The 11,580-nt window shown below is 44.0% G+C and overlaps 1 pseudogene; it reads left to right on the plus strand.

Annotated features, from left to right (window-relative positions):
• Positions 1–10,941: 10,941 nt before the first annotated feature.
• Positions 10,942–11,060, plus strand: LOC136654988 (5S ribosomal RNA; annotated as a pseudogene).
• The last annotated feature ends 520 nt before the right edge of the window (positions 11,061–11,580 follow it).

An 11,580-nucleotide genomic window follows, 5' to 3' on the forward strand; every position in this document is an offset into this window, starting at 1 on the left:
GAAACAAGAATCCTAAGATGCTTAATCAAATGCCACTTGACAGTTCTTTTTTGATAAGTGCACATCTCACAAAGGCTTTTTTTCCTACCCATGCTTCTAAGGGCCCAATCCTATCCTAGCTTTCCAGCACTGGTGCAGCTGCAATGCAGCCTTGAAGTAAGGGAACAAATGTTTCCATACCTTGAGGAGGCCTCTGTGACTGCCCCACCACCACAGGATGCAGCACATGCCCCATCGGTGTGTAGCTCCACCACAACTTGAAAATTGGATAGGATTGGGCCTTCAGTCTGTGTAAAGAACCATGTACATCTATGGCACTCTATAAATAAACAATGTGCATTTTGAGACTTTTGGAGAAAGAAGAGACATTGTTATGAAAACAAATTATCAAATGACATCTATTTAAAAGCTGTTTTCATAAAATACACAAATTCATATCATTTACTCAGGGCTTCAGAGTAGGGTTTTTAGTCGCATAACTTACCATTCAAAATACTAAATAAAATATTTCCTTTGCTTAGCTGTAGCTGGGATCAATTTATAGCTGCTTACAAGCATTGAATTCATTGATCTGCATTTTGTGAGGGCTTACATGGACATATGAATACATGCATTCAGAATAAACTGGTACAATCCTTTCTGTAAAACTATCCCACCCACCACCCACAGAAAAAATTCTGCAAAGAATAAATAATACAGATCACCTTGCGCTGGATTGTGTGAGAGAGAGCCATCCCAGTACATAACAATCCACTGGACAATAATGGTCTCTTGAAAAACTAGGCTCCATACCCATTCAACTCCCAGCCTCTAACCACAAGTGTTCTATAAAATGATCACAAGCTAAGGGTGAAATCCTCTCCAATTTTCCAGCACGGATGCAGGTGTGCCAACAGCCTTGGAGGTCTCCTCATGGAAAGGGGCTGTTTGTTTCCTTACCTTGGGGCTGCATCCACACTGGAAAGTTGGCTAGAACTGGGAGTTGAAGGCTGCAATTCTATCCACACTTACCTTGGAGTAACCCCTATTGCCTATAATGGAACTTACTTCTGAGTAGACATGCATAGGATTGGGCACTGTGACTACAATCCTATCCACACTTACCTGGGAGAAAGCCCTACTGACTATAATGGAATGGAAATTACTGGTACTTCTGAGTAGGCATGCATAGGTTTGGGCTCTAAGTCACCTTCACGCGTAACCCAATGGAGGTGAAGGCTCAAATCTGCTTGGAAGCCCTTCCCCTTGATCCTAGATTGGCTGTAATGATCCAATAGCAAGAAAACTCTGCACATGCTCATGGGCAGCTGCAATAATGGCGCTTCAGGATTCATTTTCAACCCTAAAAGATAGGGGTGGGAGAGGTGAAAAGAGTTCTTAGGCTAAGAGCCCAAGCCTGGGCATGTTTACTCAGAAGTAAGTCCCCTTATGTCAATGGGGCTTATTCCCAGATTAGTGTGGCTAGGATTGCAGCCTGACTAGGAGCCCAAGCCTAGGCATGTCTACTCAGAAGTAAGTCCCCTTATGTCAGTGGAGCTTACTCCCAGGTGAGTGTGGCTAGGATTGCAGCCTGACCTTGAGCCCAAGCCTGGGCATGTTTACTTAGAAGTAAGTCCCCTTATGTCAAAGGGGCTTACTCCCAGGTAAGTGTGGCTAGGACTGCAGAGGTGCTCGTCACGAGCTCTGGCTCTCTCCCTCCTGCGCGCGTCTTGCCCCCGCACCTTCCAAGCAGCCCCAGTTTCCTGCTCTCGACGACGGACGGACGGAGGAGGCGCTGCAGCTGAACTCTCGAGGCAGGGCAAGCCCCGGTGGGCCGGGCTGGATCGATGCCTCGCCCCCTTCCCACGCTGCGGCTGCTGCCGCTGGAGCGGAGGAGCCTTGCTCGGGTGAAGCTGCCTCGGCTGCGCTTGGCTGAGCCCGACGCCGGTGGGCTGCTGCTTTCTGATTCCAGGTCAGCGCTGTGCGTGTTTCTGCGCCGCCTCGGGAGACTGGAGAGCGCAGAGCGGGTCTCGCCTCCCTTCCCATCCCATCCCATCCAGGTGAGTGCCTTAGTGCATTGGGGTTCTCATTTCCTTCTTCACCAGTCCCACCTGGAGAGCCTAAGGCTGCAATCCTATCCACTCTTACCTTGGAGTAAGCCTCAGACTACCATAGGACTTACTTCTGCGTAGACCTGCATAGTCTTGGGCTTAAAGTCAGGCTGCAATCCTAGCCACACTTTCCTGGGTGTAAGCCTCATAGATTGTAATGGGATTTACTTCTGAGTAGGCATGCATAGGACTGGGCTCTGTGACTGCAATCCGAACCACACTTTCCTGGGAGTGAGCTTCATTGAACACAATGGGACTTACTTCTGAGTAGACATGCATAGGCTTGGACTGTGAAGCTGCTTTGATGCCGGGTCGGACCTTCATCCAGTAGCTCAGGATTGTAGACACTGACTGACAGTGGCAGAAGCTGCCTGGGCTTTCCTGGAGCAATTTTTCCCTGCCCAACCTGGAGATGCCTGGCCGTGTGTCTGCCAAGGTTCATGTTTGTTTGGTGAGCTCTCCTAATCTGCAATCCTAACAACACTTACTGGGAGTGAGCCCCATTGACTATAATGGACCTATATCTGAGTAGACCTGCATAGGATTGGGCCCCTAGTGAGCATATCTGCAAGCTTTACAGCCCAATCCTATGTGTGTCTACTCAGAAGAAAGTCCCATTATAGTCAATGGGGCTTACTCCCAGGTAAATGTGGTTAGGATTGCACCCGAGGCTGCAGATCTTATATATGCTTACCATAGAGTGGGTCCTGTTGAACTCATGGAACTTACCTAGGGGTAAATACATGCATAGGATTGGGCTGTGAATGAAGGAGTCAGTTACATGCACCAGTTTCTCTGAGAACACCAAAAGACCTGGGGCAAGCAGTTGGGAAAAAGAACCATGGCAGTAACCAAACACTCTTTTGGAAATGCCTGGTTGCTGGGGGAGGCAGGCTTGGTGCCTTGCAGTATTGAAAAGAGGACACAGTGGATCCATTACCAGGGCTTGAAATAGATTGTGGAGTTGTATTATTTATGAAAGAATGGCTAGGGGGAAATGGCTACGGTGATGGTGGTTTGTATTTGCAACAGACTCTGTGGCATGAAAACTCTGGGGAGCCCTTGGGGATTTTCCTTTGTGGCTGCACCACTTCTGGAGCTTGGATCTGTCAGTGCAACTCTCTTCCTTTCCAGGCCTGTTTAATTGCTACCTGCTTGGAATTCAGCAACACCCTCCCTCTTCTATCACACCTATGTGACAGGTACACCAGCAATAAGTTCTGCTGAGAAACTAAGACTTTCTTCTAAGTGAAGGGTTTTTAAAAGTGGCCCTTTTTAAAAGAAAGATATGGGAATTTAAAAACAAAAACAAAACCACACAGACAAAGAAGCCCCTACTGGAAGGAATGTTTCATTTCAGAGCCAAAATAAACTGAAGTGAGGACGGAAAACAGGTGGAATGTCAAAACAGCCCTCTAGGGTGTTATTAGGAGGAGCACCTGTTTCAGCTAAGGTCAGGTTGACTTCAGTAGCAGCTTCATTCCTTAAATACTGGAGAAAAGTGCTTTAGGCAATGATCAGAGTGCTGCTTTTTGTGGATGTGGTTGATCTAGGTTGGTTTAAAAGCCAGGGATCCATACAGAGTTGGATTCAAAGAGTGATGTAGCCACCACCAAGGCAAGCCCCTTGGAACCATTGTCATCTTCTGTTCAATAGGCCATCTCCAAAGCTGATTTTCAGACTTTCCGCTGTTGCAAAACGTTTCTCAGTTTACCGGGATCCAGTGTTCAGAAAACACAAGGACAAAATTCCCTTGGATGCACCAAGCAATTCTGTGGATGGAATGCATTGTGAGCAAAACTGTAAGGAGAATTCCACAGTAAAGGAAGAGGTCTCATTTTTCTGAGTAGCCTGTGGGTCATTCAAAATATTGAAATAACCAGGTGTTTGGCTAAACAGATACATAGCTTCTAAAGTGGCTGATGCTTCAGTATAGGCAACAGTTGTAGCACTGATGTTGGTATTTAATGAGGCACAGATATGCCTCCCCTTGTCTCCCTTTTTACAGTGTGCTTCAAACCCTTGGGGATAAGTAGTAGTGTATGTATGTATGGAAGCCAGGCTTGGCTGTGTCTTCTGTGTGTAGACTCACCCCTTGTTCCGAGTCTTGGATCTCCCCTTCATGGGTAATCTGCAGCCAATTCTGACAACATAGCAGCAAACCTGATAGTTTGTAACATAAAGTGGCTACAGAAATCTGGCAGGTTCTGTATTCAAATGATTGGCAAATGGCTAAGCCTGAATGCAGAAATTTTTTTAAAAAAAGTTTTTTAGATGGATAATTCACCTGATACCCTCAAAATTTAATTGACTGGTACATCTGTCAGTCAAGTTGTGAAGCTAGGAGAAAGCTTGTCTCACACCAGCAACCGAGGGAGCCTCTGTAAGTACTCTTTTTCTGTCACATCTGTCTTCACTCTGCATTTGTGCTGGAAGTGTGAACCTGTTTTTGTCAAATTGCAATAAAAGAACTTCTGTTTGAGAGAGAAGAAAAGACAATTAAAGTCTTCACTTCAGAACTCCGAATAACAAAATAGATTAACATCCCCTCCATTTTGTTTTGTATTTCTTTGTACTGGTTTTATAAGATATGACTTTTTAAAATGGGTTTTATTGATAGTTGTGTCTACTGCTTGGGGAAGCTTTATTGGAAAAGCAGCCTATGACATTCTCTGAACCTACTAAATTTTTGTTATTTCACAGTAAGACTCTCCTGAAATCCTCCTTATATTTAGCTGTACTTCAGTCAGATCCTGAATGCTAATCCCCTGCTAATTGGGTAAGAGGCACTTTTTCAAGTGGGTGCTCCTCTTTTTAGCAGGGGGAGAGTAACTGGCCCACCTCACCCCAGCACTGTCTGTTCTAGTGGCTGTCTGCTGGTATTCATTTGCATCTTTTTAGATTGTGAGCCCTTTTGGGACAGGGAGCCATTTAGTTATTTGATTTTTCTCTGTAAACCGCTTTGTGAACTTTTAGTTGAAAAGCGGTATATAAATACTGTTGATTGATTGATTGAATGCAGTTGTTGAAAACACTATCTAAAGCGTCTTTGAAAAATATAACAACCCTTGGCTCAGACAAAACATTGTCATTATAAATATATACTCAACCCAAGGCTTCTGGACCTTCTTTTACCTGAGTTGATGTTTAAAATGTTCTGTTTCAAGAAAGCCATCTTTCAGTATTAGAAAAATGCAGTTCTATAGAAAATGCATCTGCAAGGATATCTATTAAATTTGATGTGCTGGGGGGGGGAATTGCATCAGATCACCATTAACATTCAACTACCTCAAACGTCAGTACTAAGCAATACTATGCTCTATGAACTCTATAATAAGCATCACATTGTTTTCAGTCCTCCAACCTTCTTCCTGTCAGCATTTGCAGTATTTGCACCGACAGGAGGGCTGCAGTCAGAGACTATATAAGTCATTTGCATGATGGGAGGATTTGTGAACCGCAGACATGTGAATCTATGGATATAGGACCAGCAGATATGAGGGACACACACATGCACACACATATATATACCTGTATTTGATTTGTGAATCACCTGCTGCCCATTGTCCCATGGAGATATAAAAGTTGATGCATGTATGACATTGAATCACAGAGTTCAAGACTATGGCAATATGTAAACTCTTAATATGCCAATAAAGGTTACTGAAGAGAGAGAGACTATGGCAATATGGCGCACCAAATATCTGAATGTAAATAGGTTCATATGTCTGAAATAAAGTACTTTTAAAAAGTTTCTGATGCTTCTGCATAGACTGCTGTTAATGCTTGCAAGGTCTATACATATACATGAAAATTGGAGCAGATGTGCACTGTTTTGAGGCACTTTCCTCTTCCCCCCCCCCCCCCGTGACTCGAAGTACAAAAGGAGCTGCCTCCAATTCAATCGCTTCTCATCCTCTCCAGGTTTCAGGGGGACTCTTGTGGCATAGCTGAGCCACAAAAATGGGAAAGTGGCTCAAGGACAGACACATTGACACAGCACTGCTTGGCTGGCCAATCTGGCTGCTTCTGCAAGCCAGCAAAACAGACTCCCTTATTCTCAGTCTGGGAAATAGAAGGACTGTGTATTTGAGATGTGGTGAGTGTGCTTCTCACTAGTCACAGTGGGCTTGTGGTTCCATAGCGTTACATTTGGACATGAGCTAAGTTACTTGGACATGCCTTTGATATGCAAACATTATCTATCTTGTCTGCCTTCCTGGCAATTATATTCAATACATTTCTGACTGAAATAATACAGTGTTGTGGTCAAGGCATCCAGTGTGTAGACTTATTTCTAGGGCTGTGTTAATACAAGCATTTTCTAGATAGTTGCAATTAACATTAATGGACTTGTTAAGAAACTAATTACTTTGTAATTGTATGTGGTTGGTTACCAGGAGCCCACTAGTTCCTAGTCTCCATGTAGTCTGCTGAAAGGTATATTCAGAGAACATTCTGCATTCTACGAACTTCTTTTCCTGGGGACAGCCTTTGATGGATTGAGGCTTCTGCTGCTGCTGAGTGTTCAACAGTGATTGCAATTGATGATGGCTGTACATGTAGTTCAGTGGGGTGGAAGGTCCTGTCTATTAGTTACTGGAAAGAGACCTGAATGAGGTCTGGTGGTGAAGACAGTCATCTTCAAGGGCAGCCCATCCATTAGGTGAGGTGAGTTGCCTCAGTAGCAGATTGCAGGGGACAAGAGGGTGGCAGATTCTGGGTGCCCTTCACCCAAGCCTGCCATTGTCACCACCTCTCTTATCAAGGGTTCAGCTAAGGAATAGATGAGGGGTGAGCATAGAAACCACACTTTCCAATCAGTTAATTGATTTTATTGAAAATTGTGCAGCAGTAGGTATAAGGTGAAGCAGTTAAGCCTATGTTTTTTGTTCTTGCAATCTAAAATAAGATCAATCTAAATAGTCCTTGTAAGCATACTCATGCTTTCTGTCTCTTGCATACTGCTCAAGTGGCCAACTCAAGTTGATGGCAGTTCTGATAGTAGGCTGAGAAGCAGGGCACCATGGCTTTCCTGTTGCTGATGATAGGCTTTTTACTGACTTGGTTCTTGCTTGCTGGTTTAATAGTTTTTTTGATGTCATATTAGGAATGGAGATTTTTCTAGCATTGGGCAGTGACTTTGTTGACTGGTCTCATGCCTTAGTTGGCCCTTACCCAGTTCCATATCTGCTAACTCTTGCAAAGGCTTACACAGAAGAAGGTTTCTTGCATGTCTACATTCCAATAATAAAAGATCCTATTGTCCCAACTATTCCTTATCAAGTAAAGAAAGTTCTTCTTTCATGTGGTTGTGAGTCTCTTTGCGTGTCATAGCCTGGTTGGCATCTCTCCAAGCATGCACAGACCTGCCTTTTCCTAGTGATGGTCTTCTGAAAGCAAATCCAATTTTCACTGATTCCACACATTCATACTTGTATCTAAAATAGCCAGTGCTTTGACTGAAGCAATAATAGGCAATACAGCAATTCATTAAGCAATTAGGTAATTGTGAGCCTGATTCTGTGAGTGTCTACTCAGAAGTAAGCTCCATTAAAGTCAAAGGGACTTGCTTCCAGGTAAGTGAGGATCAGATTGCCACCTGTATAAGACAACACTGATGGATAAACAGCTTGAACCTCAAGTGAAGCAGTAGGTAGGTAATACAACAACAGATTATCATCATAAAAGCCAAAACCAAACTCTTAGAGCAGTGGTTCCCAACCTTAAGGAGACCGTGAACCACTGAGGCAAAAACTGGAATTGTCATGGACCACATGCAATCCTCCATCCCTGCACACAAAAAATACATTTGCAATACAGGCAGCCCTCATTATCCATGGGTCATAATGCAGTGCTTGACTATTTAGGAATCACTAGCTATTTAGGAATCATTGACTAGTTAGAGCACCCAAACTGAAGTGCCTCTAATTAGACTAACAGAAACCACAAGACAGAGTTTTCCAAGAGATATTTTGCTGAGAGAGATAGATGAACAAGGAAAAGGCAATGTTTACATGTGAGATTAGCTGCACAGGGATTTACCGCAGGCACTCACCTATAAATCAATCCCACAGATAAGTCGAGGGCAGATTTTGAGCCAACAATCATGGAATTTTCTATGACCCTCGGAGAAGTCAGGCGTTAAACTTGGGGGGGGGGGGTGTATGACTATAGTTTTGTCTGATTTTACTCGAGGCCAGATCCTGAAAAATAATCCACCACTAATTGTTACCTAAGAACTGTAGTCTCTAATTTATTAAAAACGTAGTAAAAGATCATAAGATACACTTTTATTCTTTTTAAATTCTGGTCTTCACCACCTTTTGGAGTAGGTGCCACTGTAAACTGTCATTGCCACCACCACTATCAGAGTAAGTGCACTGTAAACTACATACCAGTAAAACAGTGGTTCCCAACCTGGTATTCATGTACTCCCAGGGACACTCAACAGGACCTTTTAGGGGTACTTGAAAAAGAATGGCATAATGCAAGGCAGGAAGGGAGGTAGCTAGTTGGCTGTGAAAGCCCCACCAATAGCTAGTTTTTGGTCATCAATTCATGTATGAACCAGTGATTGAAAACCAGCACAGTAAAAAAGCTGAAACATAATATGGAAAGTGATCAATCACCCAGAATTTCTCAGCACACTTCTAGTGCAAAACAGTGCAAAGGCAGAGTCTTCTGTTCTTCAAACAGATAAAAAGGGAAAACACTGTGATGAATACATGAAGTCTGGGCTTTCATATAGAGGAGATGAGGGCTTGTATTATTAATTACAAACATTTTGCTAATATGAAGGGTACAATTTATGGAAATAGGCTGCTAAGGGATATGCAAGTGTAAAAGGGTGGGAACCACTGCAGGAGATCCATGAATCAAATCCACCTTTAAGGTGTCTGGTGTTTTAAGCCAGAAGCTCTGCGTACAACCACATAACTGGGAGTGTGCAATTCAATTCACAGCAGAGAGATGCAGCTGCATATATTTGCAACCCTTTTAACTCAGAAGTAGACCCACTGCTTTCCTTGGGTATTATTCTTAAGTAATAGTGCACTGAATTGTAGCCTGGGAAGGAGGGTCCCATCCTGGTGTTTCCAAAAACAGACCTGCTTTGCAAGCATTTGCAAAGTAGAACCAGGCTGCAGCAGAAGGAAGGAGAATAAAAGGTTAACAAATTGCTTCTAAGGAGCTTTGCCTGCCTGCTGCTTGAGAAACTTGGTGCCTGCTTGCCCCTTGAGAAAGGAAACTGTTCAGAAAGGCTCTGCCCTCTGATTGACCCGGAGATAAGGCGAAGTGATAATTTGAGCTTGTTTACTTGGTGACTAACCAGCCACCGGGTAGATGGACGAGAGAAGGAAAACTCTGATCCCCAAACCTCCACTGCCTTGTGGCTACATCCAGTTATGAAAAAGGCTTCAGGAGTCAATCTCGAGGCAAAATCCAGAGCCAGAGTTCCTGAGGCAGTTCATGGCTGAACACAGTCACGTTCTGACAACTCCTGCGACGCCTCTGGAACCAACCGTATTGGCCTCTGCCTTTCCATTGGACCATTTCAGCAATGTGGAGAGGGGGGATTTGCTGCATGGGAAACAGTCTATCCTCCATATCTACTTTACCCTGGCTTTGCACACTGGAGAGGACACTCTGTTCCAGAACCACCATTCAGAGCGTGATACCTTAGTCTTCCGAGACTGAAGGATGCCAATAACTTGGCAAAAATTTCACGTGCTATAGGCGAGTATCTACGGTAAGTAGCTGTGGGTGAAAGGATATTTATAAATAGCTTTGTTGGGTCAAGCACAGGTTAAATGAGGAGGGAAAGAAAAATGAGAGTTAGGCTACCAGCTGGGCTGAGTCTCCTCCAAAAAAGAGGATGGGGGGGTGGGAGGATGGATTAGGGAAAGTGGGATAATGAGGGTTAGAGGAAGGAGGGAAATTACCCATCCTTAATCTACTGGTACATAGATTGGGCTACAGTGTCTTTCTGCAAAGCAATTTTGGATCCCAGGGATAAAGAAAACACAGCCAAAAAGGTGCCCCTTGATGGGCAGGAAAAGTAACTTCTCCAAAGACTCTCCAAGCAGGGAAAACCTTATGAAAATGGACAGAGTAGAAGTCTCTGTTGGAGGAAGAGACTGTCAAAACAGATGGTTACATCTTGCGAGGAAGGAAAAAACACAAAAATTCTGGGACTTTGGACAAAGATTTGCAAATGAGTAATCGTTCTAGAGGTCTCTTTAGGTCATCAGGCCCCTTCTTTGTTCCTCCCTCCTACCCCCTGTGCAGGCTTACCTGCTCCGGTTGGTGTCCATGGGTCTGTTGGCACATGGGAGCCTGCTGCTGACTCCCTACCAGTGGCCCTGCAGTACACATCAGCAGAGTCAGCTTTGTGACATCCATCAGTGCAACACTGGTTATGCCAATGGGGGAGTGGGTTTGGAGCTGTCAGATAACATACATTCAGTCTACAAGGAGCATAGTTCCCTTTTTTATGATGCAGCTGCCTGATCTCATCTGATCTTGGAAGCTAAGCAGACGCAGGCCTGCCTGGGAATACCAGGTGCTGTAGGCTTATACCAGGGGTGCTCAAACTTTCAACTTTAGGGATGCTGGACCTTTAACAAGTGTATAGAAAGAATTGCAGCAGGTGCAACTTGTCATCCCACAGATGACAAGCTACACCTGTTGAAATTCTCTCTTCTATACACTTGTTAAAGGTCCAGCATCCCTAAAGTTGAAAGTTTGAGCACCCCAGGGCCTTATACCATAGTCTTTCGAGACTGAAGGTTGCCAACCATTTTGCCATCTTAAATCTGAGCAATGGCCCTGACTATAGTTTATCAATGATTTATGAAATTCTGTTACCCTGCACATGCCCGATCTCATCTGATCTTGGAAGCTAAGCAGGGTCAGGCCTGGTTAGTACTTGGATGGGAGACCACCTGGGAATACCGGGTGCTGTAGGCTTATACCATAGTCTTTTGAGACTGAAGGTTACCAACCATGAAATTGGACATTATGAGAAACCACAGATCGCACAAACTGTGGTAGCAAAATCAACCAGGTTTCAGATCCTGGTCTGTTGATCTGAAATAAACTGTAGTTTCTTCTTATGTAAGAAGCTTATTTGTAGAGTCTGTTTGAGACAGCTGTGACTTTGGTACACCTTTGAAGAATGAATGCTTGTACAAAACTACCTGGTTGCATTTCCACCACCACCACAACCATGGGTTGGAGCTCACAGCTGCTCGTGTTTGTTAAAAACCAAGTACCTTTGACAAGAGACAAGTGGAGAAATTGGGTATGCAGTCCCCTATTGAAGTACTCCAGGTGCAAACTGATCTAACGACAGAATCTGGCACAGTCAGCTTACTTAATTATATATAACCGTGTCTTAGACGCAGATCCTGGAAACATTATTAAAAAACAGAAAAAGGAACCATGGTTGATTTTGTGTGCGTGACCTTTAAATTGAACTTAATGGTAT

Source organism: Tiliqua scincoides, chromosome 5 (assembly GCF_035046505.1).
Source record: "Tiliqua scincoides isolate rTilSci1 chromosome 5, rTilSci1.hap2, whole genome shotgun sequence".
In the NCBI taxonomy this organism is placed as follows: Eukaryota; Metazoa; Chordata; class Lepidosauria; order Squamata; family Scincidae; genus Tiliqua; species Tiliqua scincoides.